Below are 26755 nucleotides of genomic sequence, written 5' to 3'. Positions count from 1 at the left end.
CTGAGGCTGGTAAGGGAGTTTTTTTGCATCCTGGGATTTTCCTCTTTTCTGCAACAGTTTCTTCCTTCTGTTGTATAGTTTGTTTATGGCAGGGGACCACCAGATTGGCTTCCTTTTTTTGGAGGAGAGCGTCTTTTTATGTAACATCATGCTTTCTATCAACTCATAACAAGATGGCACCATTTTGAGTAATTATTATAAACAGTTTTATTCAAACTAACATATGCACCAAATTTAATAGTGCTTTCAACCAGAAGACGAGTACAGCATCCTTATTTAGGTTTTTCTGGTTCAGAGCATTTCCTACTTTTGTGTCTGTTTCTTTGACTAATAATTCTTTGCATTCTATATCCATACCCTCTCTCTATGAATTTCTTATGTTGTCTCTGGCTTTTTTTATCTGTTCAGTTTCTTCATTATGTTTATTTGAATCTTCACAGATGATCTCCAAAACCTGTTGATTACTTCAGTTTTCAGTAATATTACTCCTCTGCTTATTCTCCTTCCAAGTTTCATGCAGATCTTCTGAGTCTTTCTTAAACTGCCTGTTTAGTAAACTTTTCCTTGTGTTTGGTAGATGTAGTCCTAACTTTCTGAGCGTGAGCAGATAGTATAACATTTTTTTGTAATCAGGGATACTCTGCCCATGAATTGCATCTGTGACCCCATCTCTTCTTTCCAGCCCAAGACACATCAGACTTTAACATTTTCATAAATCTCTGATACGTCTGTTGTGAGGTCCGCTCATTTTTTCCATCACTGCTACTACAGCATCGAATACTGTATGAGCTGCTGCTGTTTCACCTGCCTTGCTTTGCTGAGTTTTACTTGGCAAATCAGTCTGACAGCTAAGGGAGTTTGCTGCATTATCTTTATCTTACCATTTGGTCCCTGTATTCAGCTTGCTGTGTGAATGGGTAACCTGGCAGCAGGGGCCTCTAAATTCGATAGGTCTGGCAAAGATGGATAGTTAGTCTTTGTGCAGAATCATCCTCAGCACCCACTGTGATTTTACTTGCAGCCTACTCTCTCTCCTCTTTTGTGGCTGCTGAACACAGAGCTGCAGAATAAACTTATAGTACTGCCCTGTAGGTGTACGATTCCATTTGTCCAGCCTAGTGCTGATCAGTTCTTGGCAGGCCATGTTACCTGCCTCTTACTTCAGACTTCTGTTAGATCTTTTTTATTTTTTAGTACAAAGTTGCAGCTATCTGGCTTATTGTACACACTGGTTATAAATCAGACACATCAGACTAGCGTTTTTATAACGATGTGATACTTCTGTTACGTGTTTTGCTTGTGGCTCATTTTTTCCATCACCGCTTCTCCATCATTGGATACTCTGTGAGCCGCTGCTGTTTCACCTGCCTTGCTTTGTTGGGTTTTACTTGCTAAATCAAGCTGACATGACATCTAAGGGAGTTTGCTGCATAACCTCTATTGATTTTACTGGACTGGTGCTTGTGGAGAGTATGCCTTATTTTGTCTGCTGACTCAGACAAATCTAGTTGGTTGGATTATTTGCTTATTTCGTTATTGTTTGTGTTTATAGTGGATTTTTCATGGCTTTATATTTGTGACACACTATTCCACATTCTGGTTCTGCATGTTCTCTATTGCTGGTGAAGACCTGCAGCAGTTACATCAGAAATTTTTCAGGTCATACCACTGTTGTTTGTTTTTGAAACTATCTTCTGTTATGGGTCTTGCCAAGACATTTGATTTTACAGTGACTTTGCTATGCTGATTTTCCAAAGGTTCTAACCCAGAAAATAAGTAAAATACATATTATTTTCCTTACCTAGAGATTATGCAGTCTGTTTGTTGTTATTTCATTCTATTTATACTTTATTTTTGATTATTATATTTATTTTAATGCATGATTACACTTTTCTTATTCTCATGGGTCTTGGCTCTTGTCACGACTCTGAAGATATGTACTGACAATTGTCTCTTCCATGAGGCAGCGAAGAGGACATTTTAGGATATTTTAACACAAGCTACTATGGCTAAAATTGTTAGTTATTATTTACATTCTGATTTTCCTTTAACAGTTATATTTCATTTGAATTTTCCTGGACATTTACACAACCTTAATCTATTTGCTGTTATATGATTTGCACTTATCTTATTTTACTTTGCCCTGAATTATTTTCTTTCAAATATAATCTTCTCAACTATTTGAGTGACCTACTCCTGGTACTCCACTCCTTTTGTACTGTTAGGCTTGTTGTCACCTGTAGGCCAGGCTTTATTCATAGGTTCATAGTTATATACCAGGCTAATGACCAACAAGGCCTTTGTAATCCTAGTCTTGCAGTCCAAACTAATTGTGACCCTATGTATAATGGGAGTTTATTAGGAGGCAGTATGTTATGCAGTTTCTAGAGGTTATGTGGGAGGTATGTTAGTTTGGCCAGTACTGTCTGCCACTGTCTATCAGAGACCCAGGATCAGACACAGGGTGAATTTCTGATTTCCCATGCATTGGTCAAGGTTATGCTTAAGAATGGTTAGGGATGGAGTCTGCTTCACAGTGATAGGGAACCTGTTCCTGAAGATGAGGATTCACCTGAGAAACATCTGTCTTGCCAACATCTCTTATTGATGTCTTCTTCTTCTTTTGGCTTTTTCCCAGTTAGGGGTCGCCACAGCGGATCACCTGTCCGCTCATGTTTGGCAGTGGAGTTTTACAGTGTCGAGTTGCCAGCCCGGCGCCCAACCTTCCACTGAAGGTGCACACATGCACAAACTCATACCTAGGGCCAATTTAAAGTGTCCAATCCACCTACAGCATGTCTTTGGAATGTGGGAGGAAACCAGAGCACCCGGAGGAAACCCACGCGACCACAGGGAGGACATGCAAACTCCGCACAGAAGGCACCCCAGCCGAATATCGAACCAAAGAACCTCTTGCTGTGAGGCGGCAATGCTAACTGCTGCATCACCACGGCCGCCCACCCACCACCAAGGCCACCCACCCCATCTCTTATTTATGTCATAAGCAAAATTTAAATCCTTGGATCTAGTGGTTCTGATGCTGCTTGTTTTGTTGATGTGCAAAAGGTCCATGAGAGCTGGATCTAAGGATGGCTTATATGCTAGACATAGTATTCTGTAGGAGACAGAGTATAGAGATAGGATCTTAAGGCATAGGATAATGTGTTTATACCTTGGAGTCTCCTGGTAAGGAATCTTTCTAGATGTTCCAACTGTTTTATATCTGGTCAGGTACACACTAAAGGGGCATTATACTCAATGATGGGTCTGATAAGGGCTAAATAAAGTGGCACTATGACTTCAATGGACCTGAATGCCATGCCCTTATAAGTTGAGTAACATAGAATGATTTTCTTACTACCTTGGCCATGTGTTGGTCAAAGACCAGATTACTGTCTACTCCATGACTACTGGGTCAACTCTTAGAGGTGTCTTATCAATGGAGTAATTAGCCTGGGTGGCATTTTTCCCAAAAAGCACTATAATGCATTTCTTGGCATTGAGTTTTAGTCTGTGACTTTGGCACAAGTTATTTGTCTGTGTTAGACCCTCTTGTAAGATGTTTGTGTCATGGAGGGAATCTATGATAGCTCCAAATTTGCAGTCATCTGTGAACTTTGTCAGCCAAAGCCCCCTGACAGCCTTTACATCCGAGAAGTAGATTCTAAATAGGAACAGTCCCACACTGATGACCAGTCTCTTACTGGAAGTGGTATCACCAATCCTGACTTCCCAGGTTCTGTTTGTGAGCCAGTTGCCAATACAGGGAGTTATGTAATGGGTTATGCACAGTTCGATTAGTTTGTTATCTATACCCAAGTAAGGTATTATATCAGACACCTTAACCAGGTCCAGGTAGGCAGTATGCAAAGTTTTCCGCCTCATCCATTGCCTTGGTAACCTTTCAAAAAGAAGTTCACCAGGTTTAGTAGGCATGATCTTCCCTTGACAGAGCCATACTGGGTTGGATCCAATGTCTGAAGGTTGCCTATGTCTTTGTTGATCATTCCCATGACAATTAATTCCATGGCCTTGCATATTAGACTAATAAAACTAATAGGTCTGTCAGTCAGTTGATGGTCCACACTAATGAAGTGGGATGAGCATTGCAGTCCTCCATTCTCGTGGTACAAAGCCTGTTTTGAGGCTACAGTTGAAAAGTAACTAAAGTGATCATGATAGATCATGTTTCCAGCTATTTAGGAGGCATCCCAGGATATTGTCAGGACCCACTGAGGCTGCATTTTTGGCCTTAGTGAGTGCTGCCAGGACCTGCTCCCTGTTGATAGTTTTGGGGGGAGGATTATGCTAGTAGGTAGTTCATGTGGGTGGCGGGAGGAGTGGTAGATGAAGTTTGAGCTGAATTTGTCAACCAGCAAATTTTCTGTGTTGCTGTGCTCACTGATGTGTGCTGTCTTTGAGATTTTGGACATAGCTGTAGAAGGGCTTGCAATTGACTTTAGCCTGTGAAGCTATTTTGACCTCATAGCTGGCCTTGTTGGACTTAATAAGTCCCTGTTTAGTTTAATTAGAGAGTTCCATTCATTATGGGAGTTGCTCCTCCTGATTTTAACTATGACCTTTTTCCTTTTGTTGTATACCCCATTAAGGTTAGGATTCCTCCAGTGTGATTTGTTTTTAGGGTTTGTTTTGCGTTTACTTCTAGTAGGTACAGCAGCCTCTATACAGCCATTTACATGGTTGTACAGGGTCTCTGTAAACAAACTATTGCTTAATTGGGTGAAGTTTGCTTTAGAATAGTTCCTATTACAGGGTTTGCTAAGGTTACAGAGTTTATTTTTATTTTGAAGGAGACAGTTTTGTGGTCTGACTTTACCAGTGAGGATGTGATAATGGGGTGGCGGTTGCAGCACTCTCATATATTGGTGAGCACCAAGTCCAGTATGTTTGAACCTCTGTTGAGTATGTGTGCTGTCTGCTCAACAGTATTTATATTAATAAAGTACAGAAATCATTGTGCCTACATCCCCATGGGTGTAAGCCAGTACATTTTTCCCTGTCTATAGAGGGGTAGTTAAAGTCTCCCATGAATAAGGTACTTGGTTTAATGGTGAGTGTCTCCAGGTCTAGGTATGAGCTATGGGATTCTAAGGACATAGAGGTTCACCTACACATTGCTAGGATATAGTATGGGACTTTGTCTATGATGATTTGCATGTGGATAAAGTCCAGGGGATCGTCTTGTTTAACCAATGTAATTATGCTTTTTGCTAATATGCGTTGAAACTCCTCCACCCTTTTGTCCCTGTCTGTGCAGCTGATGGTCTAAATATGTGGAAAACAATGAAACCTTGCACTGCCTGAGTACTTTCTGCAGATTTAAACTGTGTCTCAGTAATGATACAGATGTCTGTATTCTCCAGAATGACAAGAGCTTGTAGGGTGTGGAGTTTCTTGTTTAGGCTTCTAGCATTGAGCAGTAACACCTTTAGGTTTCTTTAGGTTTTATTTGCTATGTCAGTAGATTTGCCATTTGGTATTGTCGAGAAAAGGCTCTAAGGGGGTGGATAAAGTTTTAGCCAATATTCAGAAGCATAGGAGAGATAGGTGCAGACCATACTTTGCAAAGCAAAGTGGTATGTAAGCCTTGTCCACCCATGGTGACAAATACTGAATCCCCCTGGAAAGACACCAAAAACTAAGTCAGTCATTGAAGTTAGTCATCTTTTGTTCATACTGTGGCATCATCCTTGGTGAAGGTAGAATGTTGCTCAATGCAAGACACTTACCTACCTGAGACAGATATTCAGAGAGATCAACAATGTCTCTCCTCATATAGTCCAAGGAAGTATATCTCAGTTCACTAACTCCCACATGGACTATGACAGAATCATACTGGTACTTGTGGTGTAGTGACTTGAATGCATGCATAACCTGGTGGATCCTGGTTCCAGATAAGAAACTTACCATTATCTAGTCCTTGTTCATTCTGGTGAGTGGGGCATCTGTGTGTTGGACAATGGAGTCCCCTATGAGAAGAGTCCTGGGTAATGCGTTGGCTTTCCTTATAGGCTTTGCTCTTGGGGCTCCACTGGGTGTAGGAGTATGTGTGGTGTGTGCTGTTGGTTTTGGTGATTGCTTTAGAGATTGCTGAGGATAGAATTTACTATTTCTAGACTTAGGAAGTCTTTGAGTTTAGGAAAGATTGCTTTCTAGTGCCTCAGCATAGGTTGGTCTGTGTGTGTGTGGTGGATTCTTTGTGTGGTGGATGTAGTGTGTGTGTATTCTTGAGAACCTTGTTTGTATGCAAGATTTTTGCCTCCAGTGAAATTGCATATGTACAACTCTCACATACTGTGTTTGCTTTATTAAACAGTTGTCTGTATGCATGAGACAATTGCTTCATTGCCACAGTATGCCCATATTTAAAAATCTGGCTACAGAGACATTTGAAAGTTCTTGTTTGGATCTGTATGGCTACTGTAGGTCATGGCCTGGGTTATACAAATTTCTCCTTGGATAGTCTCTGGAATTTGGCACTAAACTAAGCTAGACTGTGCTAAGATGTAATAGTAGTGATGTTTAATTTGTAGACTAGCTTCTCTGTTTGCTCTGAACATTGGCATTTTTTTAGCCACACTAAGTTACAGGTTTCATTTCTAAGGGAAGTTCCTCCATCCTGCACATTATTCACTGAGTGAAATGCATGTGGTGGGTGGCCATCATACAGTAAGTCTTAGTGGTGGACTGTGCCCTTGCTGGCATCACAGCAATGGTATAATTAGTAAGACCTTAACCCCTCACCTAGGCATGGGGCAAGCTGCATCATCATGGGAACCCCTTTGCCATCTCTGCATGAGTGCATGCATCCATTATGAAAGCTACCTTATTCATGACTTGCTGATCAAATACCCAACCATGTGCCATACTTTACATCACTGTTTTCATCTGAGGGATTATAGTGTTGAACCCCTCCCCCTGAGACAGACATATCTGATTTCCCCATGCCAGCTCTAGTGGGTTCCTGTTAGTAAAGCTCGGATCACTTGGTCTAAAGTAAGGTCTTTATTCCTCTATACCAATGGACATTGTCAAAGATTCCTTATTTTCGGGAGGAATGGAAGTAGGTGATGAAGGTGGACTAGCATAAGGATTTCCCCATCTTTGGTACTGCTGGCCACTAGAGTGACCAGTCATCACCCTAGGGTAAAGCATTTCATTTCCCATTTTCCTCTTTAATGCAACATACTTAGGGAGCCAACCATTTTAGCTTGCCAGATATCGAAGAACTGGACACCTGTGACCCATATTTCAGTACTTCATTGTAATTCTAGATCCAGCCACAATAAGCATAGTCCCATCTTTGATATGTTGTGGAATATGGACATAGCTTTCATCATAGAGATCTCATTAGATAACAACTCTGGTCTATACTCATCAGCTGCAGCCCCCCCCCCCCCCCGGTTGTCCTTTGTTCAACACCTATGATTATGAGTGGAGCTACAATTTGTTGTCACTGTCCACTGAGAGTGACCAAGGATAAGTATGAGGCTGCCAATACTTTGAGTATAGCTTGAGTACAGGAACAAACTGTGGGTTCCTTCTCATTTACTATTCATTCAGAAATTTGAGAATGTTCCGTCCAAAGTTCACAGACTTCCTCATTGGTTCAGTGTTGTTGACATCTTCTTAATTAGTTCTGGGTGACTTCAGCATATGGGTTGATTGTGAGTTATGACTTTTGCACAGGGTTTCCTTTCTATTATGAAATGATTTGGCTTTGCTCAGGCAAATACATCTGTTACCCATCATCATGGACACACTTTGAAGTGGATTTGTTGGTGTCTACTTCTGACTTGGTGGTGAAGCCAGTCTGTTGGTCTGACAATAACCTTGTTCATTTCTCATTGTATTTGCCCCATTTACAACCTCCTTACCCTAAGCTGATCAAATGCAGGAACTGTTATATACTAACCTACAATCAACTTGCCCATTCTTTAACCTGCTCCTTGTAGTATCCACTGCAGGAAATCCTCAGCAGTTGATTACATTTTAAAATATGATTGCGTGTTTCTCACTGGACATTTTGCCCAATTTCTTCTTATTTATTTATTTATTTTATTTATTTATATCTTTTGTTTACTCTGATAGTCTGATTTGGCACAAGTCCCATTTTTAGCAGAGGCCCAAAGAGAAGTGTTCCATTTTACATAATGAGTAGAAGGCATTTATACAAGAGTTACAATATAAATGTACATACTTACATGGACTAGTAATTATATGATGGTTAATCACAACTAGTAAATGCACATATATAGAATAGCAAATGAACACAGAATTGTAATGATATGACAGTTAAATGAAGACTATAGTAAAATATAAGCTAATATCAAGCTTAAAAAGTCTAGTTCCTTTCAAATGGAATTAGCTGAAAATAGATATTAAGTAGGAGACACTGAAGTAATTATAAGGTGAAGATGGTTAAAAATTATGAAAGGCTATTGAGGAGCTCCTGGTAAAAGGGAGACAGAGATAATAGTGGAAAGTGGTAGGCAGTTCACCTGAAGACTCATGAGCCATGGTCTGATGGAGAGCTTATACTGAGGTGACAGGATTGAGCACTTGACTGTAAATGGATATGCACAAGCTGCTTTGATATCAAGTTCAGGTTTGACGAGCATTGTGTGTTTTAACAGGCAGACATCTCCCAGAAGAAGGCAGTATTCCTGTCAGAAGAGATCCCTTCTCTGGCCAATCAGCCAGCTATGCTTTTCCAGATGGCTGAGTCTGAGTAATCTAACTTGTCTTAGTTTTCATCTAATGAATGTGAAATGGCTCATTGATTTTTTGCAACTTAGCTGGCCTCATTCCAAACCATGTCATCCTCCACAATAAGGTCAAAACTTACCTGCTTTGTTAGCATGAAGCCTCCAGTCTGTACATGGTATGGGCTTAAGGAAGTTAGCTATTTGGATGTGGTTACCTTGATTTCAGGTATGCAAACTATTACTTGTGGCTTGGATCCATACTCATCAGGACAGGTTTTAACCTGATTTGGACCATTTATCTGCTAAGCTGTCACTGACTCTATTTGAAATGGCATTTTGTCAGCTGCATTAAAGGAGACCTTGGTCATCCCAGAACTAATGAAACATATGGTTAATCCAACTGACTTGGTCAACTACTGCACCATCTTTCACATTCCATCTTTCTGTGAGGTTATCAAGAATGTTGTTCATTCACAGTTTTGGTCTGTATCTATGGAGTACCAACTTCAACATCCTATCCCTTATAGTTTCTGTACAAGACACAGTACTGAGATGGCCCTTACCAGAGTTCTGAATGACCTGTTAGTGACAAAGGGTCAGTGGTAGTAGACTGGACCTCTTTAATCTCTGTCTTCTGCATTTGTCATGATAGATCATAATATTCTTTTGCATCACTTTCAAGCCTACTGTGGAGCTTTGAGAACCATCCTTTGGTTGAATACCTACCTCACAGTTCATACCCAAAGGATCCTAATAGCATCTTGGATTTATTTGTCCAATAATACGTGTTATTTTGTTGCTTTCTCCAAGCATACCTGTCTCCACTTCTATGTATAACTTCAGTCAGACCCATCAATAGCTCCAGATTTGTCTGTCTGTATTTATGTATGTATTTACTTATTTAGTTCGCCAACCATTTGTTCATCTGGTAGGTGGGATAAGTGCTCTGGACATCAGAACCTTTTTGAACATCAAACTGTTATGTGAATTATCTGATATTTAAGCTTATGGCTTAACTATGTCTGTTTATTTCTATTTATTGTGGCTTCCTGCTCTGTAACCTTTCATTCATTCATTTTCTGAGGCTGGTTTTATCCCATATGGGGTTGTTGGGAAGCTGGAATATATCTTATGATCATTGTATGTGAGGCAGAGAACCAGTCATAGGTAGAATGAATTACAAACACACATGGACACTGAACAAACACCTATGTCAGTTTATGGGTTAGCAATTCACCTACCATCATGCCTTGAGATGCCTAAGAAGTAAGAAAACCAAATGGAATGACATATGAACAGGGGAAGATATACAACAGTGATGGTGAACCTATGGCACACGTGTCAAAGGTGAATGTTTTGAGTGACACACCATCATTCACCACAGTGGCATAACTAGTGGGGGGGTGAAAGGGCTGGGTGGCACTCGATAAGCTGTTTTTATTTTGGCCTGGCAGTTAGTCAGGTGGTGCATGGTGGCTTTCCGTTTGGCTAAGTTGCTAGATGCAGAACAGTGTGGGAAAATAGCAGCGGGAACCCCAGGCCAAGAAGACAAATATAAAGGAGGATTACTTAAGTATTTCATTTATTTTAATAAACATAAGAATGCATAGATTAAGAAAGATGCACATTTTTCTGAAGGGGTAGCTTGGGTGACTGTTTCATTTTGGTGCTTGTACCCATACTAGAAATGTTACTGAAAGGGTCGCTTGGGTAAATGTTTCATTTGGTGGTTGCACACATACTAGGAATGTTAATGAAGGGGTTGCTTGGACAGATTTTTAATTTTGGTGCTTGGGCATACCTCAACATTTTACTGAAGGGGTCGCTTGGGTGAATGTTTCATTTTGTTGCTTGTACACATACTAGGAATGTTAATGAAGGGGTCATTTGGGCAAATGTTTCATTTTGGTGCTTGTACACATACTAGGAATGTTAATGAAGGCCTCGCTTGGGCAAATGATTCATTTTGGTGCTTGTGCATACCTCATTTTACTGAAAGGGTCGCTTGGGTAAATATTTAATTTGGTGGTTGTACACATACTAGGAATGTTAATGAAGGTCTCGCTTGGGCAAATGATTAATTTTGGTGCTTGTGCATACCTCATCATTTTACTGAAAGGGTCGCTTGGGTGAATGTTTCATTTGGTGGTTGCACATATACTAGGAATGTTAATGAAGGGGTTGCTTGGACAGATTTTTAATTTTGGTGCTTGGGCATACCTCAACATTTTACTGAAGGGGTCGCTTGGGTGAATACTTTATTTTGGTGGTTGTATACATATTTTTTAAAATGTAAAGAAACAATGGGTGATTCGAGTACACGGAGGCCAGAATTTAGAAACAGGTCTGTCCACAGGCAGTAAGGCTGAGGCAAAAATGGCCTTTTAACATGATTGCAGAAACCAGTGATTCAAAGACACATTAACTGAAATGAGGAAAAACTCATTATTGACTCATTTACATATCTGTGCATGCCTGTGAATCACTCGGTGTGCACCTCAAGCACCGACAGGCCTTTCCCTTCGTAATAAGGACATTAATATCTTGGTGGAACTTATCAAAGTGGTTTTACACAACAACTTCATTTATTTCACTGGAGATTATTACAAGCAGTTAACAGGTGTTGCAATGAGGGGAGCTTGTTTCCCCCATTATGCCAATATTGTGTTATGGTATTGGAAGCAAAATTTTGTATTCAATACCAGACACATGTGCCATGTCACTATGTTTTTAAGATTGTTGGATGACATATTTATTATTTGGAAGGTTACCCAGTCACAGCTTTTGGGTTTTGTTGAATTATTAAACTCAACCACTGATTCCTTGAGGCTTACTTACTCAAGTTCTGTAGATGCTGTCAACTATATGGACATTACATTAAACAAGAACATACTCCGTAATTGTTACACTTCCAATATATACAGGAAACCTACACTTTCTAACAACTATTTTCATTATGCTAGCAATCATCCATTTTCATTAAAGGGCCTTGTTAAGGGCCAAATGGTATGAGTTTCAAGAATGGTATCAGAAGATGATCAATTTATGATAGAAATGGAAAATCTGATTTGGATATGTATTAATAAAGGCTACCCTACGGGTTTGTTAAACCACATTAAGGATGAAATATGTAAGAACAGAAAAGATCAGTTTTGCACCTTGCTTGGCGTAAATACAGAAGATGTAAGGGCATCTAGTAGTACTTTGTATAATTATGAATGGACCATGATTATTTCCTATGACAGTTATAGCAAGGATATCAAGCAAATTATTAGAAACAATTAGAGAATTATTGAATATGACAATAACATTAACAAGGTTTTAGGGGATTGTCCCGGTTTTGTTTATAGAAGGTATATGAACTTGAAGGAGAGGTAAATACATATTTGAAAAGCCCAGTTTAAAACTCAGAAGCAATGATTACCAGCTCATATTAAAATATGCATGTGATTATAGTATCATTAAGGTGGTGGACATTGCATTCTGTGATTTTTGCCATTAATTTACACTGGCAAGACTGAAAGGGCATTGAGAAGGTGCATTTATGAATATTACTATGATATAGGAAATGCCAATATTAAGAATGCAATTTATAAGCACATGTTATATTGCCCCATTAATAAGAAATGTTTTTCGTAGTTGAACAAGTTGTGCCCAATCCAAAAGGTGGGTCATGGGAACACAACACTGAATACAGAGAATTGTTATGTAAAATCAGGTTGGGTGCATGTACACATCCGGCATTTAACAATATGTTATCTATTAACAGTGTGCTGAAAATGAGAGCAGCTAAACTTTAAAAGTGCTGCATCATTTTGTCAAATAGTTTTAATAATAACAATTTTATCAACAATTTGTATTAATAGTTTTTAAATGGTAGTCTTCATCAAGTATACTATTTATTAAACCAACATTTTAAAATAATTTTAACATCATTTTTTTCTTATTATTTAAAATTGTGTTCATGTTGTTAATATTCACATACAAGTGTTTGTGATTTGTTAACTATGCCACGTGTCCTTATTAATTTTTGTATAAATTTATATTACTATAAATTTATATTATTATAACTGTGGAACAGTTCTGATGAAGTCCCAATTTTACTGATGGGATGAAAGTGGTTAACTCTGAATTTTCTTTTGGTTATTTAAATTAAATTTCATTTTATCAGTTTCCGTTGATCCTGGCATCATTTCTTTTGATTTAATTCTGGAGTGACACAGGGTGGAACCTCGGTTGTTGGGTTCTTTGTGATTACAGATTCCCGAGGCACTCTCATTTGTTTGGTATAAATGACTACAGATATTCAGTAATAACAAACATCACAGTTTCATTCTTCTTATTGTTCAGTAAGTGCATGAAGTTGCAAGACCTGTTGCTGTATTAACTCCATAAATGGATTACACTAATATGTAGGATGACTCCCTGCTGTCGTCTAGAACCTTCCCCCAGTTTTGTCCAGAAGCCTTGTGCATAGCTCCTGGACATCACAGACCATTACAGTCAGTACTGCCATTCAGATTTCCATAGTATGCTTTATGCTGCAAAATCTGAGTTTTTAAGTGAACTAGGGTATTATTAAAATGTGTCCTTGGTGTCCAGTGTTCCTCTCCTAGTATTACAGAAATTGCTTGTTGCATTTAGAGATATGGCAGCCAACACTTAATACATACACACACACACACACACACACACACACACACACACACACACACACACACACACACACACACACTCATACATTCATACATTTATACACAATCACCATACTTCAATTACCCCCCTCCCGATCACACTGATGGACATACAAACACACTTCTACCATACCCATCTCCTAATCAACCCCCCTACTATGACAACCCACATAGAAACACACTCACCTTGCATCATTCATACCTCCATATACACTCATATACAGAGCCACACACATACACACCAACACTACTGATCCATTAAACTCCACAGCACTTTCCTCGAATGTGATCTCTCTAATTGAGTATAAAGTGTAACCACAAACTTTTGGCCAAGTTAACTAATGTGGCTGGAGGTAAGGATTTATAGACCCAAGCAGTTCCATGTACCACTCAGCTGTGGAAAGAACTAACAGCAGGTATTTCCAGCACAGAGCACATTGCTAATTAACATATGTTGCTCCCCCAGAACATCTCATTAGCATTTGTGGTAAGCAAAAGAAACAGCCCCCTGAAGTGCTGCATCACTTGGAGGTAAGGTGCTGCCCTAGGGCTGTCTCTGAATCAGAAACCACTACCGCCACCAGACAAAATGGCTTACTGCTGCTGGTAATGTTTCTGAACACAAGCCAGGATGTTTCCTTTACACAAGGGAAAACAGGAAGCAAAATATTAATGCAATACAAGATTCATTATTTGTAAAATACAAATGGCAGAGTTGGCCTTTACAGAAGAGAGAAATACAAGAAGAGTGCAATCACAGGTGTGTAAAAAAGGAATGGCTGATAAATGATGAAGGTGGAGGAGGTGGAAACAGAATTAAATTCTTTTAACAATAATAATCCTCAGGAACTAGTTGATCCCACCCAAGAATGTTGAAATAATTCTTGGCAAATATTGACAAATAATACCTTTCAAGACTGCTGAAGTGTCAAGGACCTGGAAAATGACAGCACTATTATCAGTAGCTAAAGGATAATCCATGGAGGAACCAAGTAGCTATAGACTAGATGTGCATCTCTCTCTCTCTCTCTCTCTCTCTATATATATATATATATATATATATGGGTCTAGGACTGATGCACGAATGGCCATTTCACCGAAACCTAAACGGCCAGGCATACTTCCGCGAAAGTGCTTTTCACTGAAGATGCACTTTCGCGGAAGAATGTCTGCAGGTAGACGGAGTTGAGGGGGAGGGACTGTTGTGGAGATCGTACTACAGTGCGAATAAGGGATTTTTTTCCTTTTCCCCACTGTAGTGCGATTTTGGAGTGAGAATATTAAAGTAGAAGGGGTGGAGGTGCATGGGGGCTTGCCCCCCTGCATAAATGCTTTTTTATTGTTTTTTTCTTTTTTCTTTTTAACGCACTTAAGCGAAAGTGCTTTTTTGGTAAAAGCACTTTCGTTAAAGTGTGTTCGGTGAAGTTGGATTCGGACTGTTGAAGTTTCGTTCAACAGTCAAAGATCCATATATATATATATATATATATATATATATATATATATATATATATATATATATATATATATGTGTGTGTGTGTGTGTGTGTGTGTGTGTGTATATTTGTGTGTATCTCTGAGGAAAGTTTATAAATGAATAATTGGTTGACTGGTAAAATTTTCACATCATTACAGTGACATATGAAAAGCATTGTGGATGCTAGTTTAGTCTGCAGTTCTGTGTTTGGATCATTATGAGGTAGATGATAACAATCCTGTCAATCATGATATGCTGTCTCTGGACTTCACTGAGGCTTTTAGCACAGCCTGTCAGTGAAGGCTGTTAAGTAAATTAAGGGATACAGGGGAAGGGCAGAAACAAGGAGGTATTTGAGAACACATGACATAGAGAATAATGGCTGTAGAAGAGCAAAAATACCTTAAAAAAAACGCTGCTAATATCGCTGCACAAGATTCAGGTTTCAGGGCATGACATGTTTCTTGTAACATGTATATTTTTATATTTCACAAGAATTAAAAGGTAAGATTAACCATTTGCTCCAGACACCAAGACTGAGGCAGTATTTCTGGATGAGGGAGTCATTACATCTAAATGTCTAGGGGACATTTGAGGTTTAATGCAGATAAGTATGTCCTGATGACCCACATGTATGAATGAGCTCATTAACAAAGATGGCACAAGGGACAGTATGACTTATAGAGTATGACTACACCTAGAATAACTCGCACCATACTTCATGACAAGGCTGTAAAAAGCTAACAGGATAACTGGCTAGAGGAAACATTTCAAGTTAAATGAAGTTATCATTTGTGTTTGTTGTTGGGTTGGTTAGTCGCTGTGGTCTTCTATTATAAAAAGCATTATAAGAACAGACAACATTTTTGGACACTGTGCAATGGAGAGTTGTAATGAGGGAAAAGTAGAATGGATGGGATAGGGTATAAATGACGAGGCTGATTTCAAATGCACACATGACAGGCGAGATCAGATTGTAGGAATGATACCTATCAACCTCTTACAGCAAGAAATCTGGATAAAGCCATAAATAATGGAAGCCCCAAAATAGTGACAATTTTTAAATATTGCGCTTACAAAATTAGAAATTTGATAGAATAACAGGTTTTATATAAGCATGATTTTCTAAAGGGTATGAAGTCTGAATCGCAAATATCTGTCATTATTTTCTGACTTCAGTCCTCAGTGATTTAACAGAATACAGAAATGTAATGAGGAACAATTCAAATATATGAAGCAAAAATCAGGACATTCTGTAAAAATTTGGGCAGCTGAGAGGTATGGGAATGAATTTTGGACTCACTAATTTGTAAAAGGTAGAGTCCCTGTGGTGCAATTTAAGGTTTAGGACAGAAATTGAGGTGAGGCATGAAATACAAATAGAAGAGAATGATCTTAAAACAGGTGTGGTGTTACATTGCCTGTAAAGAGACATTTTGTCATGGGAAGTTCTTAATGGGCCATGTTCAGTAGTTTAGGATCTTATCCTAACACTTGTATATTGTATGATTCTGAGAATCACCTAATCAAATAGCACTCCTAAATCAGTCCTGTAAAAGGCATCTGTATTCTATGAGAGTTGTTAATTAAGAGCATGGTATAGAGAGATTCAGCTGAAAGGTTTAAGTATACTTGGACAAGAGGAAAGAATGTAGGGCAGCCCTAAAGATGCTAGTTGTTACAGTTAGATAAACTTGCTGTATTATGAGCCATCTTTTCACACTGAATTGTCATCTTGTCATGTTCAACAAACTTTTCTTTTACAGTTGAACAGGTTTGGAATCCCAGTATTATTTTCATCAAAGCAGCCCCTAAGATGATTGATGATGCAGGCAGTGAATTATGTATTAAGCATGTGGTGGACTTTTTTCCAGTACTTGTCAGTGTCAAACTCAGCTACAGGCACAGTAAGTAACTTTGCTTGCATACATTGCTGAAAGTTTTTAACTACTAGCTCTTTAAGGCGTTTAACAATGAACCTCCTGTGAACTAATCTATAGTGACTTTGTTGTTTCTGAATGAGCTATGTTTTCAGGATAGACCTCAGAAGATGTGGCTTGTTTACCCATCATCAGCTTTTTACATGGCTATTTTGAGCTAAACATCCTTTCATACGTGAGTTCTAATACCATAAAGTTAAGAAAGTATACGTCTTTAGTCAAATGTGTCTCCTAGTAGTATTTTCCTTTCTGTTCTGAGCAGGGATGGATCCAGCACAAGGCAACCTAGGCAACGCAATAGGGCCTAGTACTGGCTTGTGGGGGGGGGCTGGAAATCAACAATTTTAAAAAATCTGAACCACAACAATAAATTTAAAAGAATGGAGCTGGAGCAATACATTTAAAACATCCAAGGTCTCTTTAAAAGAAGGACAAACATGATTTTCTGCTCTGTGTCACAAGCTCCAAGCACCAGTCTCTTTAGTAAATGCTTTCAGCCAACGAGACTGAAGCTGGGACACAGAGCCATTGAGGAATTGGAGCAATGTTTGAAATCGGCCAGAAAGTGGGTAGTCTGTTTGTTCTTTGCATGGGAGCATTTTCTTTTTGGCAGTATGGCAGCACTATTAACAGAGTGTCTGAGCATTTTTTTTCTCTGAGGACCTATTATGAATGACAGGACCAGTAAGAGATTAGCAGGAACATAGAGGTAGCAGTCAGCAGTAACAGTTTGTGCAAGAACAGAATGTCTGAACATTTTTTTGGTATGAGAACCCAGTAGGAATGGTAGAACAAGTAATGGATGAACTTGAGACTTTGAGGTAGTAGTTAACAGTAACAGCGTATGCAGGAACAATAACAGTGTGTCTGAACATTTTTTTATTTAGTATAAGACTCCAGCAGGAATGGCATTGCCAGTAAGAGACGAACTGGGACATAGTTAGGGGGGTGTGTGTATGTGAGAGAGAGAGAGAAATGCCCCAGGTAAAAGTACTGAATACTTGAGTGGGAGTCAAACCCTGTGCCTTGCCTATTGCTTCCAATAGCCTTAATCCCCTCCACCAACTGCAGACTTCCACTATCTTTTGTTAAATCACTGATGATTATATTCAGTCAGTGCCAGTCTTTAGAGTTTGGTGTAAAGGAAGGAAAGTGTAGTAAAAAGGAGCATAATCTTATGAGCCATGTTCTTTGGATGCGATCCTTTGTTCCCTTATTCTTGTGAATTTTGAGTGTATTTATTATTTACCTGTGAATAAATCGGAGAGCATGAAGTCTACCAGCTTAATGCTAGTAGTTTAACTATGAATAAATGTTTAATTTGACTTGTTTTTTTGCATGCACGTCTGGGCTGCAGCTCATTGTCTAGCCCTTGGTGCAGATGAATAAGGCTATGAGCTGTTAAACAGATGTTTCCTGTAGTACATGGTTTGATTCCCTCAGCCTTCATTTGTCTTTTTCTCTGCCAAATAACTTCCCAAACAGTACTCCTGGGCTGTTCTTCACAAGGGGCATTCGTGTCCAGTAGGCTGTCCCACACTGTTAGCAAATGCATTACACATTTGACTTATGAATTCCTGCACCTTCATATAGGCATTAATTAGTACTTATCTGTGTGCTGTTTAAGTGTGAATCCCAGTATGTAGCTTGTAGTTTAATGGATTGCCAGGTGCATTTTCATTAAATGTGAGTTTCAAAGGAAGAGATATTTATTGATTGTTTTGCTAAGTCTGTTTTCAATGTGAGGATGTTTTCTTTAAAAATGGCTGTTAATATTTTTTCTGTAAAATTTTAAATGGGTTTTAAATAGTGTCTGTGATAACTGTAAAAGTAAAGAAGAAAGTTGTATGCTCACTGAGATATGATGGTGTTTATGGTAATTGGGGTGAGTCAAATAATGGGATATTTGCATGGCTGGTTGGGGGACCTGATTCATTACCCTACACAGGGCCCCATTTTTCCACAATTTGGCTGTGTTCATTCTGGAAGCGTATGCTGCAGCAACGCAGCATTATTAGCCATTCAAGTAGGTCAAACCTGTACTGAATGATGTCAGAGCGGATAGCTATTCTTGATGACAGAGAAGATGTAGAAATGTCAAAAATGAGATGTAGGTGTCCCTCAGGCAGGTAACCACACCCCAGAAAAAAACAGAATGCTGTATGCAGCAATAATTCTGATTTTGGTATGACTTGTGGGTCACTGAAAAAACACTGCTGCAGCATTTATATTGTCTTTAATTGTTTTGATTTATTCATTGCACTAAAAAATGAGTTAGTTCATTAATATGCCTGGGATTTGTAATATAGTCCAAACATTACATTTTAGTAGTATGTTTTGCAATGCCTTCTTTACAGCCGCCTACAGTTGTAATATGGGGTTGATATTTGTCAAGCCATATAGCCTGCATTATTGGGAGTCTCTGGGTCAGGAACCTATCCCTCCAGCATGTTTGTTCATTATGATGACAAGGTTTGGATCTCTGGAGCGTGTGGCTCTGTGTCTCATCTTCAGCATCCATTATGTCGTCATTGTTGCATATTACTCTGATACAGGCATTTCTACAAGATCAGATTGTAAAGAAGAATAGCTCAAAACTGTTACTCTGACAGTTTTGGGCAGCAGACTAAACCTCTGACTTATGAATGAGCTCTTTCCTGTGGCAAGGGTGCAGGATTTGTGTCTTTCCAACTTCACTTGAGTATATGTGCAGAGCAAGTCACTTACCAGACAGTTCTTTGGAACAATTGGGAATTTGGGCTAAGGTACTAAATGGTCTCAAGGACTGTATGCCTAGTAATTATGACCCTATTGTTGTTTTCCAGCCATTCCCTACTACATAGGTTCATAGGTTGGTACTAGGCTATCAGCCCTAGGGCCTATACAAGCCTAGCCATAACAATTCCCTGGAGATTTCTTCCCACAATATTTACTTCCCTAGACCCCTGCCTAGCAGGGCAACTGACGTGATCCTGGGGTGAATTTCCTATCTCCCATCCAAACATCAAGGTTCCTTTTAAAGAAGGCCAAGGAGGCACTCTGCTTGACATGTATGGGCAGTCTATTCCAGAGTATGGAGAGTCTCTGGGTCAGGAACCTATCCCTCCAGCATGTTTTGTTCATCGTGATGACAAGGTTTAGATTCCTGGAGAATGTGGCTCTGAGGGATTGGAATTTCTTTTAGTGGAGCATGTCCAACATCTCAGGGTTTGACATGGCCTTGTATGTTAAGCAGAGATCGCCTCTGAGTAGAGGATATGCCACAGAGTATAGCTGGAGTTTTTTTAGACGGTCAGCATAGAGCATCTGCTTTAGGCCTGTGATTCTTTTAGTGAGGTATTTCTGCAGCCTTTCTAGTTGTTGCAGATGTCTTGTGAGGTACATACCAAATGGGGCGTTGTACTCTATAATGGGTCTAATGAGGGATGAGTGCAGTGGGACAATGACCTCATTTTTTCTGGATGAAAAGGCCTTAGTGATGAGGTGTGACACACAAAAGGATTTCTTGACTGTTGTGGTGATGTGGTTATCGAAGGTGAGACCACTGTCCACCTGTGTCCCTAAGTCTGTCATCACACTTTCAGTGTTTAGTGTACTGCCACCTATGTGGTAATTCATGGGTACATGTTTTTTCCCAAAGGGGATAACTATACATTTCATGGCATTAAGCTTGAGCCCATGGCTCTGGCACCAAGCATCTGTTTCTGTAAGGCCCTTTTGTAGAATATCCACATAATTTGAGGATTCAATAATGGCTCCCAGTTTGCAGTCATCTGCAAACTTTGTTAGCCAGAGTCCCTTAGTGTTGGCCTGTATTTCAGAGAAGTAGATGCCAAACAAGAGTGGTCCCAGGACAGAACCCTGAGGTACTCCACTTGTCACTTGTCTGGAGCTGGATTTGGAGTCGGCTACTTTTACAGTGTGGGTTCTGTCAGTAAGCCAGTTGGCAACCCATCGAGTGACATAGGGATTTATGCCCAGCTGAACTAGTTCAAGAAATGTTATGGCAATATCACTAGCACACTAAATGTTTAGTGCAACATAAGCAATTTATTCTTGAAGAGCAGCAGTTATTGCATTTATAGATTAGGCAATGGAAAGTAGTTTGCCAGCAGCATTTCACACTGAGCTTGATCGAAGGAAAGACACTGAGGAAACTTGGAGCTATAATATATAACATTAAGTATCCTGTTTTTTGTTTATTTTGTTCTTTATTTATAGCACTTCGTGTACTGTGTATTTTTCTAGCTAGTTTCATTGTGTGTGAGGTATTAACTGGAAATTGTCCACTTTTATTAAGCATCTGTTGGGTTGTTTGTTTCTAATAACTTGTTGCAGTTAAACTCTTTTTTCTAGAGGCTTCTTTAGCTGTTTAAAACTTTCATTTAAAGGCTCACTGCTGCTTTTCAGCTGTGAGAAACATTTCTGCAGTTTGTTCTAAGTAGTGGGGATATTTGTAGCATTTCCATATTCAGGCTTGTATTTGGGCCTAGTGTTTGTGGAGGCTGTGTGTCTGAGCACATATTCAGGGACATCTTGGTTTAGTCAAAGCCATCAGGCATTTCAGTGAGAGAGAATTGTTTGAGGTCATTGGCTGACTGAGGTCACCTGGACTACAGCTTAGACTAAGCACCTCATTGGTTCTTTGAGATTTCTTTATTAAGAACTGTCTCAGGTTTCAACTTTCTGTTACCTAAGAAGTTCATTTGTGAGTGTTCTGCCATTTCACACTGAGCTTGATCGAAGGAAGGACACTGAGGAAACTTGGAGCTATAATATATAACATTAAGTATCCTGTTTTTTGTTTATTTTGTTCTTTATTTCTTTATTTATAGCACTTTGTGTACTGTGTATTTTTCTAGCTAGTTTCACTGTGTGTGAGGTATTAACTGGAAATTGTCCACTTTTATTAAGCATCTGTTGGGTTGTTTGTTTCTAATAACTTGTTGCAGTTAAACACTTTTTTCTAGAGGCTCCTTAGCTGTTTAAAACTTTCATTTTAAGGGTCACTGCTGCTTTTCAGCTGTGAGAAACATTTCTGCAGTTTGTTTCCCACTCTCCTTCCCTGTTGGTATAGTGTTTTTATAGTTGGTGGCTTTGCAGTTGCCCACCCCTAGTGTAAATTTGATCTGGGACCCTCCTCCCAGTCTAGTGTCATTACCTTATTCTACCCAGTACAGGGAGAACATTTGAGAAGGCCAATCAGCTTAGTTTCTGCTACTCCTTTCTCTCTTTCCTTTCTCTCTTTCCACTTAAAAAAAAATTGTATCTGCTTTTACTGTATTTGTGTTTCTTCCTACTTTATTTTGCTTTTGAGTCATCTTAAAAGTACTCAATTGTATTTATTACTGCTTGGTGTAACTCATTCTAAGCCTTTTAGTTTAAGCACTTGGGCTTCAGACCAGTTGTTTTACATTAGGAAGGTTTATGGCCTGCACTGTAGTGGCAGAACAGATAGCTTACATCCTTCTAAGTTGGGAACTGCTGATTGAGGGCTCAGTGTCTGTTATTCTAAAAGTGTATTAATTCTGGTTTAAGCACTTGGGCTTCAGGCCAGTTATTTTACATTAAGAGGGTTCATGGTCTGCACTCTTGTGGGAGGAGAGGCTGGACTCTGCCCTTCTGAGCTGGGAATTTCTCGTTAAAGGCTTATAGTGCCTGCATATTTGAACTGCTTCTTACTGAAATTGGTACACCTTGTTTGCTGTAGCATAGACTAGATCCAGGCCTGCTGAATCTAGCTTTGTTTGTATAACTTGAGCACTAATCCAGGCATTCTTTAAAGTATTCAATTGTATTTATTACTGCTTGGTAGTAACTTGATTAAAGTGTAGCTATCATTCTAAGTCTTTTGGATTAAGCACTTGGGCTTCAGATCAGTTGTTTTACATTAGGAAGGTTTTGTGGCCTGCACTGTGGTGGCAGGACAGGTAGCTTACATCCTTCTAAGTTGGGAACTGCTGATTGAGGGCTCAGTGTCTGTTATTCTAAAAGTGTATTAGTTCTGGTTTAAGCACTTGGGCTTCAGGCCAGTTATTTTACATTAAAAAGGTTTGTGGTCTGCACTCTTGTGGGAGGAGAGGCTGGACTCTGCCCTTCTGAGCTGGGAATTTCTGGTTAAAGGCATATAGTGCCTGCATATTTGAACTGTTTCTTACTGAAATTGGTACACCTTGTTTGCTGTAGCATAGACTAGATCCAGGCCTGTTGAATCTAGCTTTGTTTGTATGCTTGTTGTTTGCTTGTTATTTCCCTGAAATGCTAATTTCACCTAAAACGCGGCTTTTCAGCGCTTCTGTGGATCCCTAGTGATATCTGCATTGCTTACTGTACATTTCCTTGTTTCACTTGAAAGAAAGTTACTGTTTGTCGTTTTTGCATTTAAGTTACCTGTAACACATTGCATTTAAGTTACCTGGCACTTGATCACTAAGTCAGCACTAAAAAATAAAAGCACGACACCCTCACAAACTCCCCTTGAGTACCTTGTTCCCCATTGGCCCTTTTTTCAATTATAAAGGAATTCCCAATACTATTCTAGCATGTCCAAAGGTCAGTTGTCAATCTCCTCTCCGGTCCAGCTGGTGAATCTAGGAATCATGAGGCAATGTTACAACTGCCTCATGTACACAGACAACCCTCTCCTACTTCCAGCAAATTCCAACACATGTGAGAGATGCAACCATATAGCCAAACTGGAGGCTAAGCTCTCTCAACTCAGTACCGGCGTAACCAGTCAGGAGGAGAAGGAAACCACACTCACTACAATTCCAGTCTCACATAGACCTACCACGACAGCAAACCAAACACATAAACAAATAAAAACATACTCAGAGGCTCTAAATAAAAATCTGCCTAAGCAGCAGAGACCTCCAAAGCAGACACCCAAGCAACCGCTACCCCAAAACAAAACACGTGCAACACATAGCTCACAAAGCCAGTGTGCCGAACAGTCACAGCCCTTAAGGCTAAACAACACACCTGATACACTTGTAATAGGTGACTCTATCATCAGGCACGACGTCCCGCTCACCAGGCTGAACAAGGAGAAGGTCACGGTGAGCTGCCTGTCGGGCGCTAGGATCCGCCACATAACACAAGCACTCAGGTCACTCCATGGCAAGTACAAATATGACTCAGTCATTGTCCATGCTAGTGTGAATGACCTAAGACGTACCTCCCTGGACTACATGAAAAGAGACATAGAGGATCTCTCTGAGCATGTAGCCCAGGCCGGTATGACCCTGACCTTGAGTAGCATCTTACCCTCACCAAGAATGATGCCACAATATGAAGACAAGATGATCAATTTCAACAATTGGCTTAAGTATTGGTGTCATTCAAAGGGGATCCAATGCCTGTCAGCCTGGGATGACATGCTCGACAAGCCACGATGCTTCGCTAGGGACGGCTTGCACCTGTCATCCTGGGCTTTCGGATATTGGCAAAGGCTCTTGCTACCCGATAGTGCCTTTTTTAGGCAAGGCTCAAAAGACAAACCCACCTCCACAGGTATCACAAGGGATAAGAAACTAAGAGTAATGCTACTCAACGCCAGAAGTCTAAACCTCAAGATGCATGCACTCGAAACTCTCCTTAGCATGGAGAACATTGATATCTGTGCAGTAACAGAAACCTGGTTCAAGGCTCCCGAGAGCACCCCAGCACTACCAGGTTATACCTCATACCATGCTTTTCGGCCCCAAAACTTGTACCGAACCACAAAAGGAGGTGGAGTATCAATATTCGTTAAAGATACCCACACCTCCAGGTTGGTGGCACAGCACGAAGCATCAGAGACTATCCATGTGCAACTAACAGTGGGTAGAACTGCCTTCCAGTTTATAGCCTGCTACAGACCACCCTCCCAAACCCAGGAACCCCACTCGGCCTTCCTGAGAACACTGGAAAATATGAAGGTCTCTCCAAACACCATTATATTGGGCGACTTCAACTACCCAAACATAGACTGGGAGCATTACTCTAGCTTCAACACCCTAGCCCAAAGGTTCCTAGAATTTATAAACTCAAATGCTATGGAACAACTTGTTACCATTCCCACAAGAGGGGAAAACATACTGGACCTGATCATCACCAACATGGGGACTCTATGCTCCAGACCAGAAGTGTATCCCTCACTGGTAAGATCAGACCATAAACTAATCTCACTGGATATTCACATCCCGACCCCACCCCTTGCCCAGAAAACCACAGTGAAAAACTTCTCTAAAGCAAATTTCACACTCCTCAAAACCGAGGTGGAATCCTTCAAAGCCCCCGGGCCTGTGGAAAATACGGCCCAGACCGCAGAATCCTTTATAAACGCATTCTATGAACACCTTCAGGAATGCATGGATCATGCAATCCCAAATAAAACCAAGACCCAATCCTCCAAAGGCAGACATCCTGTCTGGTGGACCCCAGCCATAAACAAACTATACAATAGAAGGAGGAAGCTACTACATGATAGAGTAAAATCCCAAAAAGGGAAGGCATCTCTGATCAATATTAGCAAAAAACTACGGGCACTCATAAAATCGTCTAAGGCCAGCTTCGAGAGAAAAATTGCACAGGACACTAAGGATAATCACAAGGCTTTCTTTAGTTATGTTAGGAACCTGGGTGGGAATTCCCAGATATGCTCAGAATTAGTCCAAAATGACAAAAAATACACCAAACCCACAGACATTGCCAACATCCTAGTTGACAGGTTCAGCGCAAACTTCTCCTCCCCCTCCCCACCAAAAGGGCAAATATCTATCCCAGCAGAGTGCTGCCCACCTGACATCTCAGATGCTCAGGTAAGAGACGCCCTCTCCAAAGCAAAAAACACAGCATCAATGGGACCAGACGGTGTCCCGGGCTGCATCCTACATGAACTCCAAGAAGAGCTAAACCCAAACATAAAACTACTGTTCAATCTCAGCCTTACTACAGGATATGTACCCAAAGAGTGGTGTATAGCAACAGTGGTCCCTTTCCACAAAGGTGGTGCCTCAACAGATCCTGGAAACTATCGCCCCATAAGCCTGACTAGCTTGGTCTGCAAAGCTATGGAAAGGATCATCATGGACCTCATAAATAAAGATATTGGGGACCTACAGACACTGGATCCTACCCAGTTCGGCTTTGTTAAGGGCAGATCCTGCCTCTTAAACCTGGTCAATTTCTTTGAAACAGTCACCAAGACCATTGACGAGGGGAAGGTGGTCCACACAGCCTACCTGGACCTCGCAAAAGCCTTCGATACAATACCCCACTTGGGCATTATAGATAAGCTCACCAGCTTAAATATAAACCCCCATGTCACTAGATGGGTTGCAAACTGGCTCAAGGACAGAACCCACATGGTTAGAATTGTTGGAGCCATGTCAGACTCCAAACCAGTTACAAGTGGCGTCCTACAAGGCTCAGTCCTGGGACCTCTCTTGTTCGGTATGTATTTCTCGGAGGTACAGGCCAACATGGAAAGACTGTGGCTGACCAAGTTTGCAGATGACTGCAAACTGGGTGCCATAATCGACTCTCCAGCCGACACAAGCATCCTCCAAAAGGGCCTCATAGAAACAGACAACTGGTGCCAGAGCCATGGCCTCAAGCTAAATGCCAAAAAGTGTATAGTCATCCCCTTTGCAAAAACAAAGTGCCCACAAATTACCACATAGGTGGTAATCCATTAAGTACAGAAGAAGTAATTAGGGACCTGGGGACCCAAGTTGATAGCAATCTCTCATTTGACAACCACGTGGCCAAAGTGGTTAGAAGAACATTTTATATAGCCCACTTAATCATGAAGGGATTCACATCTAGATCAGGGGAGGTCATCGTGTCTCTTTACTCATCCCTCATCAGGCCCATAATTGAGTACAATGCCCCTTTTGGGATGTACCTTACCAGACCCCAAAAGTACCTCAC

Source organism: Protopterus annectens, chromosome 8.part0 (assembly GCF_019279795.1).
Source record: "Protopterus annectens isolate FY-2018-M chromosome 8.part0, PAN1.0, whole genome shotgun sequence".
In the NCBI taxonomy this organism is placed as follows: Eukaryota; Metazoa; Chordata; order Ceratodontiformes; family Protopteridae; genus Protopterus; species Protopterus annectens.
Note: the sequence above shows the minus strand (reverse complement) of the source record.